The 9,525-nt window shown below is 36.5% G+C and overlaps 1 pseudogene; it reads right to left on the bottom strand.

Annotated features, from left to right (window-relative positions):
- Positions 1 to 5,186: 5,186 nt before the first annotated feature.
- Positions 5,187 to 7,647, bottom strand: LOC123818037 (annotated as a pseudogene).
- Positions 7,648 to 9,525: the final 1,878 nt, after the last annotated feature.

Raw genomic sequence — 9,525 nt, forward strand, 5'->3', positions numbered from 1 at the left:
AATTGCTAAAACTTCTAAATGCAAAATTGAATGCATAAATTATAGTTCTTCTAGAATTAATTTCTGAGTACTGTTTGGTAGTAGAGTTGACTATTTTGTTTTCTTCACATTGAAATGCTTTTTTCTCTTGGCTTCATTATTTTCTGTCTACTTTTCTGAACTATCTTTCATAGCCTCCTTTTTGGGCCTATAGCCTGCACCATACCCTATGTTTTTGTGTTTTTTGTGTTTTTTATCTAAAGCACTAATTTCTCAAAAATATATCTGTTGCCAATGGTGGAGACTCTGCCAAATTTTCTGTCACCTCGATGTTACCATCAACTGCTTCTATGGTCTCCTTTACATTAGAAAGCAAAGGTTGGAAACCATTTCTGAGAAGGCCCATGGCTATCATAAGGCAATATAATTTTATTATTATTATTTTCTATCCTCATCTGAAGACATTTTTATCATTGCTTTCAAAGAGAAAAAAAGGGTGGTGGTGGGGGGAGGGAGAGAGAGCTGGGTACATTGATGTGAGAGAAACACTGATTGGCTGCCTTCTGTATACACTCTGACTGGGATATGAACCTGCCACCTCCAGGTATATAACCTGACTAGGAATTGGACACACAACACTTTGGTGTATGGGACAATAACCCAACCAAATGAGCCACATCAACCAGGGCAAGCAAATATAATTTGATGATGCCACAATCTATATCTCAAGCACATAAATGTAAAAAAAAACAAAATATAGTTCTAAAATGTCTCATAGTGATTCTTTCAATTTAATAGATGACTATCTCATGCACAACAAAGAAAATTTTATGCCAGTGAAATTATAACATATTCTGTTAGATATGTTAAAATGTTACAAAATATGCAAATAAGAGTTGATAAAATATGGTACCTCGAAGTTTTAAATTCAGCTTGTACACGAGTGCACCCATAATTTCTATGTCCTAAATTAATTATTTTATTTTATCTCCTTAGTAAATGGCATTTCAGTTTCATTGGGTTTCATTACCCCAAACTGGGAGTCATCCTACATTATTCTAGCCCCCTTTATTCCTACTCTTCACTAAATCCTGTCAATTCCTAAATGCCTCCATGAATTCTGTTAAATCCATACTCACAGGCTCCATCTTAGCTATCAGAGTTCTGTTTAGTATAATTTTCAACTGTATTATTTTATGTTATAATTAATGTTTCTGTCTGTCATATAATATTTTTTATTCTTAAAGATCTGATTACTCACATGCTTGTGTGAAATCTTCAAGTGATTCTTCATTACCTTCAAGATAAACTATCTTGGATGGAAAAAATTTAGGGGGGCATAAACTTTTCTGATCCCATCTTTCCCATGTCATGCTCTACATACACAACTCCTACTTGGCACATTCCTTAATTCATGTCCTTGGAGTTTCCTGTGTCTTTGCACTATAGTGACATAACCCTTCCCCTCTATGCCTCAAGAATTACCATAAATATAACTTCCTCTCAACGGTGTTTTGATGGTCCTCAGTAGTCCACTCCCAATCACAATTGTTGAATTCTTTTGTGCCCACCCTTCCAACATCTTCTCTTATCTTTTAGCATATCACTAATTATGCAGTGTCACAAGTAATTTTTAATTGTTGTGTAACTTTCTATCTAGTTTATGAGAATGTGAGATCTCTGATAAGGAATATAACTTTTTCTGAATGCCTAGAGCCTACCAGATATAACTAATACAGAATAAAACATTAATAAATAAATTCTAGTGGTTTCCAAAATCTAGCAAGAGTACATAGTTATAAAAATACAAATTTATAATGTGGGTGGTATTGGTTGATCCATGGACATGGAACTCTGATTTTTAACTGCTTTCTACCATAAACTTATAAAAGACACAAACTTTCTCCAATCTCATGTTAGATAGTATGTACCCATATCAGAATGATGTGAGCAGGTTTGTTGACCATTAATGAGTTCAATGGAAATAGGTGACTCGCAACGTCAGAACAGTATAATTTCTTTGGACAGGAAACCAGATTCCCACAGAAGGAGCTAGGAAGACATTTATTCAAAGTTTTTTTCAGCCTGAAATGTCTCATTCAGGTTACTTCAATATACTTTCTGCTAATGATCACATTGTAAAAACTGTTCCACAAAACTTGTCCAGTATGCAATGTTGACCTTCCTGTCTATTAACTTTATTCTGTCTCTTGATTGATCTTATTTGCTACTTGGAATCAATCCAGTTTTTTTGCTACCAGTTTGGACAATCAATATTATGGTTCTAAATCCCAGTTACATGGCCTCAGGCTTCCTGTTGGCGTATTCCTTACTTTATTAATCCAGGCCAGTGTTTCTCACTATAGCTGTATCCTAAATATGTGGAGAGCTTAAAAAACACAGATTAGCAGTTTCCAACCCAGATCAATTGGAGAAATCTCTGGGTATAGGGTTCAAGAATGGACATTTTTTAAAATGCCAGGCACGAGTATTATTGACTGGCACCCTGTGGCCCAACACAGTGGCCTTTTGTGTTCTAAAAACAGAGTAAAAGTTGCCATCCTCTGTTCTTTGGAACAGGGAGCAGAAAAGAGTTTTTAACTCAGTGCAGAGGTATAGGTTTTGATTTGGGCAATGCCTACTAAGTAAGTTTGCAGATAAGACAGAGGAAAATAGGTTTTAGAATGGTTCAGTAAATAATTTACAAAAATTCCAAGATCATTGATTCAATTTAACTGTGTTCTAAGACAAATCAGATCCCTAAAATCTCACCCAAAACTTTTGTAATGGAAACAAAGCTTTCTAATGATACATAAACTTTTTAGTTATCTTCTGATTACATTGAGTAGAGGATACTGCCAAGGTTTTGAGTTTCTAGAAGTTCAACTGATTTTTTTGTATTCAAATTTTTAAGTTTTATTTTATTGAATTTAAATCTATTACACTTTCGGATTCTTTTTTCTGGTATGAAACTATTGAAAGATATTAGGAATGCACACTCAATGGTTTCTATTTGGCATTAGTACAATAAAAATTTGTTTCCAACATTTTTGTTTCTGGGGAGCTCTGAAAGCTGAAAAGCTAAATCTCTGAACATGTTGTTTTTATTTTCAGGACAAAAATGAAATAGGTTTACTTGAAAATTAGAAGTTGCAAATCCTATTTCCTAGAGTTGTTAACAGTGAGTCACTGTTTACAATTGGATTATCCACTGAACCACGGGCTGTGCACCATGTGCAAGGGAAATTGAAAAAGGCTGTATGACTAGCTGCCATTGATTTTATGGTACTGCTCATTTTATGGTAAATGTGCCATCTTAACACTAGTCTGTATAGCTCTATTAAAGTGCACATTCATGATTAGAAGCAAATTATTTGGTGAGAAAAAAATTAAAAATACAAGTGTTAATGATACTGACAACATTTTGCTGCCTCAATAATAACTTTTTTTCAGTTTAACGGTTTATAAAAAATGTGTAGGTATTATTGAAGTCATCATATCATACTGGGAGATAACATTTTTTTTAAAAAGGCTTGCTTCTGTCATTAGAGAACATGTGAAACCCGAGCTGTTCTCCTAGTCCTCACATTAGGATGAGGATGTTGTCTTCAGTCTTCTTCTATAACAACATATTACTTTGGTACTGTGGAGAAACCGGATAGTGTGTGTGTGTGTGTCTGTGTGTGTGTGTGTGTGTATGTGTGTGTATAAAATGGCATCAGTACAATAAAAATTTTGTTTCTAACATTTTTGCTTCTTTCTTTCTCTTTCCCTGTCTCTCTTTTCACTTATCTATCTATAGAAAGAAGAACAGGTTCATTACAAGGAATTAAGGAACCATCTTACATGATTATGGAGGCTGGCAAGTCCCAAAATCTGCAGGGTGATTTAGCAGGCTGTAGAACCAGGAGGGCTGATGGCATAATTGCATTGTGAAGGCCAGCAGGCTCCAGACCCAAGAAGAGTCAACATTTCAGTTCAAATCTGACAGCAAGAAAAAAGATGCCTTTATAATTTTTGCCTTGTCTGAGTGCCCTGTGTGTTTGGATATTCTCTTTTCCTTCCTCTTTTCTCTCTGTCTGTTCACACACACACTTTAAATCCACTTTTTTTTCAGTTTTATTTTACTTTTACTTGAATAGTGACAGTAATAGAAGTAAGAGGGGGAAGCAGATTCAATCTTTAATTCTAAGTAGAGTTCCCCTCCACATTGTTATCACACACATAATCCAAAGAGATGCCAGGGTCTGCACAGGAAAACCTCCCTCCCCAATTTATATATGTATGTTTGTGTATGTGTATGTACTTTATATATGTATATATGTATCCTATGTTACTCACACTTCAAGGTGTATCCCAACAAATTACATTCTTTGGAGAGTGTAGTGGGGAAGACAGACATATGGGAAGGACCTGGTAGCTGGGACCTTGTAGCTTGGCCTCTTGTTCCCATTCAAGTAAACCTGAAAGCTTGGTTCTGTCCAGGACCTGGGTTGGTGCTAGAAAATAAAAGTCAAGTTGATTTTGCCTGGAGGTGGACAGTGAGCTGGCATTTTGTATAGATGACATTTCCACTCTCAACCAGGGCTTCTGGGGAAGCCAAAGGCTGGAACAAGGGGCTCTGAAGCTTGGGAGTCACAAGAAGTAAATGACAGTATGAGCTAGAGGTCATAGTATCTTTCCCACCAGGAGCTGAGCTAGAGCTTGCTCCTGCTACAGTCAGAGAAGCAGGAGTCTCAGGTGCAAGGGAAGCTGCCAAATGTGAGATGAGGAGGTGTGCCCAAGTGAGTACAGAGTCCCAGATCCTCCCTGCCTGCCTGGCTGTTTCTCACTCTCACCCACTCATTGGTCCAGAGAGGTGACTGGCCTGACCAAAAAGTGCCAGGTTCATTTCTTCTCACTCTTTTCTAAGGACATTTATGTGGGAAGTGAGGGGCTGGGAGAGGGCACAAACATTAACTGTGAGTTCTGGAGTCCAAACTGGGTCGATCCTGTGCAGTGAGGCCTTTGGATGAGAGCACGAACCCTCCTCATCATGGAGAAGAACGTCCACGTCCTCTAACAGTAGGACTGCAGATGTCTTGGCTCCCTCTCCACGTAGGGAATGAAGCCAACCCTGCCTATGTGCTGCCTCCCTGCTCCCCCAAGAGATGATCAGTCCTCGCTAGCTCAGGGAAGAAAATGCCTTGAGGACAGTGACCCCAGCTTCAGTGCCCTGAAACAGCAGGGGTAACGTCAGTCATGGAGAGGGTAGGTGTAATTAGAAGAGAGGTTTTTTTCTTGAGTTTTCTCTGCCTACATAGAATGATCTTGCTGAAATCTTCAGGATACATGGAAAATAACCTTGAGTTCTCTGCTGACAGATGCCTCTCAAACCTCATCCCATCTATACCTGAGGCAACTTTTTCACCTCTTATTGGTCTGTGTTACCTCTAGCATTTCATAAAGGACACACACACACACACACACACACACACACACACACACACAGACCTGGGCTTCCAGTCTCACTCCTAATGGGCTGTGGACAGTAATTGGCTCAAGGTGGTTCTACTGTAGGTGCAGAGAAGAAGGCTTAGGTGTCCTGGGTTAAAGGAGGTATGAGAATGTGTCTGGACAGGCAGGGAGCGGGTGTTCCTCCAGATAGTTAACAACTGGTCTATCTCTTCTTTCAAGATCATCTTTCCCAAGTGGTAAGTCACCTTACTGAGTTCCTCTCTGTATGTTCCCTGACAGTCTTCATCTCCTCTCAAGATTCACCATTTTTCTCCTCTTCTTCTCCCTCTGCTTCCCTCTGAGATGCCTTCTGCTTCTTTCATTCTGCCTCCACAATGGCCAGCAAAGGGGGGTATGGCCAGTGTTGGCTGGTGGGATCAGCAGGATGGGCTGTAGGAAACTTGGATGACTCCATAACAAGGTCCTCGATGAAAGGCTAGTTCTGAGGGCTGCCTCCCACAGACTTTCTCTGCTTGTGGAGGGGTGTCTTCTTATGGATATTGGAATCTGGGAAGGTTGCCTCAGGGTGGTGGAAATGCAGGCTGGTCTGGGGGGTTACACTGGTTCTCAGGGGTGAAGCCTGGGAGATAGTTCCAGGGGACCATATGTTCCAGAAGGAAATAGGTAAAGTGGGGCTTGTAGATTATGGGGTCAGGTCAGTCTACATTCAGGATGGACTTTTCCTTGGGCATGGCAGCCTGGCAGCCAAGTCCTTATTCCATGGCACCACCTAATTCCATGGAGTCTGTGTGTTAGCTCTATTTTTACACTGACAATAGAGTTAATACATACTTAGTAATTTTTTAAACATTTCAAAAATGTTTATCTGTGTACCATGTAAAGTACATAGGGTTACCACAAGAAGGTTGAAAGAAATTGAAGTTTGTAAAAATTATTTTTAAAGGACTATACCAGCCAGAGCTTGAAAAGTTGAAACAACTATTTAAAAAAAAATAATTATATAAATGCCACTAAAGTAAGCTATTTTGCAGGTTTTGTAAACTAGATACTGCACAGTAAGGACAATGAGTGGTAACTTTGGCTATATAATTTTAACATTGTTATATATATTGTTTAGGCCCAAATATATGAACATTTGGTATTCATAAACATTTTAACATATGATATTAGTATATTACACAAGTCAGAAAACATACACCCAAATTAGAAATTTTGAAGGATAACATATAAGCAAGGGTAGAAACAGATATGTAAACAGTTTTCCCACAACTTAGTTGCCAGTCTTGAGCAACACTGAGTGTTTATACTCCATTGGGGAAAATCTGTGGGTCTTCGCTCGGATTTCAACTGTTCAGATTAATTGATGGTTTCATGTTTTTAAAAGACTTTGTATTGTTTACCTTGATCTTTGCAATAAAGTTGTTCATTTTATTAGTTTCCCTACACAATTTCCAATTATTTGAATACTTTTTTTTAGTTGTGTCATAGTGGTAACAGAGCAAAACAATGGATCATAAAATCAAGAGAACAATAGTTGAAGGAACAGTAGAAGCAGATGTAGGTATACTAATTAGTGGTTTTCAAGAATATTAAACTTGGATGTACTATTCAAGTATACATTTTTGTATGTATAGCTAGGAAAGCTATAACTTAAAAAAATAGGTGGTTGAACTGGCAAAGAGATATCTTGCAGACTAAAGATGATATTACATTACTTCATAGTTGCTTACTGTGAACTTAAGGGTGAACAGAACTCCTTCAGTTTTTGCTTATGAAGACAAAGGGAGAACCTTCTGTTTTAAGTGGGATGTGGCTTACAGAAGCATCTTATTAAAATGACATTATCCCTGTGGGCATATGTATTAAGAACCAGTTCACCCAGCATAAAATCAATCACTTCTGCCTATGACAATGAAAGTCTGAGTTCAACACAAGTCTCAGAGGTAGTTAGTATTCCATTGAAGGTTATTGCTTTCATCCAAGAGAAGAGTTACCCAATTTAATAAATTCTCAGAGCATTAAACCTCAGACAGTAAACAACTCAGATTATAAATAGCACAATTATTAAGTATAACAATTAAGACTCTGTGTTTTAACTAGATAATTCACAGAGTAATCAATGGTTAGCCACAGAGTTCTGGTTGTTTAATGCCCACTTGAACTTTTTTTGAGAAATAAGCACACATGAGTTGGATATTAACTTACTTCCATGACTCTAGACCTGCCCTCCTCTCATGCATTTTGAATACTGTCATAAGAGTTTTGAATCTAAAGGAAAGACTTATGTCACTGTCCTGCTTGCAATCTTTATTGAATGATTGCATGATTAAACTCTCAGTTAATGTAAAGGTGTTTCTCAGTCTCAATTAATACAAAAATAATTCTCAAAACACCACAGAAATTTGACCTGCTTCTATCAGAAACAATGGCTGACTCTAGTGGTTTTAAAAGCAAATGAGAGGCATAAAAAGATCTTCACTATATGAGGGGGGTGTGTGTGTATGTGTCTTGGAGAAGGCAGTGTATTTAGTTTGAAAAGTGTCCAGTAACTGACCTATTCCCCTGCTGCAATATGGCTCCTGGGCTATATTTAGTAGTTTAGGCCCAGAAATTTGAATTCTTCCTAAATTAGCAACATGTTTTGATACAATTTGGAAGTCTTTACCTCAAAACCTTATTGAGAAAAAAAAATACTCTTATCATTTGGATGTTAAAAAAAAAAGAAGAAAAGGGTGACCAGTTTCCCGTGCCTTCATTTGCCCAGCCTGGTTCTGATGGTATCATTCCTCATCTGTGAATTATTTTACTTTCTATTAGTGTGAGATCTGGGGCATTACTATTAATTGCTCCTCCAAGGACATGACTTAGCTGTGGTAGACCCCTGCTCACATTTCTGTTTAATGGGAAGGTAGAAGTGTTTGTTTTGTCTCAGGGATCACCCAGATAGCATGGAATTTAAAATACAGGTAGAAATCCGATCTGTATGTAGCTATCATCTCCTTTTCTAGCTATAACCCATTAAAAGGTGGCCAATGTATTCATATAAGAAAATGAAGTAAGTTGTGGAAATTAACAAGTAAGATGTTTAGAAATAAAAATATAGCGGTTTTTGGAATCATCAGCTTTTAATAATACAACAGGAGAGAGCTTCAGAATTTTCTTATATCAGTAAGAAACTAGCAGCTACTACCTTAATCTTAAATAGCATTTCCTAAGGGATTTGGAGAAGCTTATAGAGAAAATGGTTTTAAAGAACTATTTTTTAAATGTTTGCCTCTATTATAGAGAAAGAAGATATTTATTTAGAAGAACTTACTATTTGAGAAAAATCATTGAGGAATAATGATGGATTTGTTAATGTAAAGAAAGGAGGCTCACCTTTTGGAAAAGTAAATTTGATTCCTAAATTACACAGTACAAATTGGTTAATGTAAATGTAAAAAGATATAGTACTGGATGAAAATATATATAAATTGTGTAGCTATGACTGACATTAGTAACTATGTCATTTAAAAACATCATCAAAGAGACAAAATTGTCATAAAGCTCTCTAGTAAAATTAACCACAGAATTTAATAACAAATGTGCATATAACAAATTTGGGATATTTTTTGAAAAAATATATGCCTAACAAACAATTTCCTTAATTTATAATAAAATGGTACATATAAAGAGGAAATACAAGTAAAAATCTTTATGTCAAATGTATAAAAATGTATTTTATATGTACAAAAACAGCAAATATGCTGTCAATAACAGCAAAAATGAAAATGATCAAAATCATTAGCAAGGTAAAAACATACATTATAAAAATGGTATGTAATTTACATCATTTTTTGATCTCTTATTTTTTTATTTTTATCTTTGTTGACACTCTTACAGATGTCCTTCATTTTCAAGCTAATTTACATCATTTTTGACAAAGCCCCAAAAGTTTGATAATATTCTATGTTATTAGAGGTATGGGAGAAATATACTCTATTACACAGCTTGTGGGTATACATCACTACCCTTAAAAACACTTAATTCTTTTGGTATTGAAATTTTGAGTTCAGAGTTTATTGTAAAGATACAAGTAAATTGATGCTA

The sequence above is a fragment of the Phyllostomus hastatus genome, unplaced genomic scaffold (genome assembly GCF_019186645.2).
Source record: "Phyllostomus hastatus isolate PE091 unplaced genomic scaffold, TTU_PhHast_1.1 phas_contig_254, whole genome shotgun sequence".
NCBI lineage: Eukaryota > Metazoa > Chordata > Mammalia > Chiroptera > Phyllostomidae > Phyllostomus > Phyllostomus hastatus.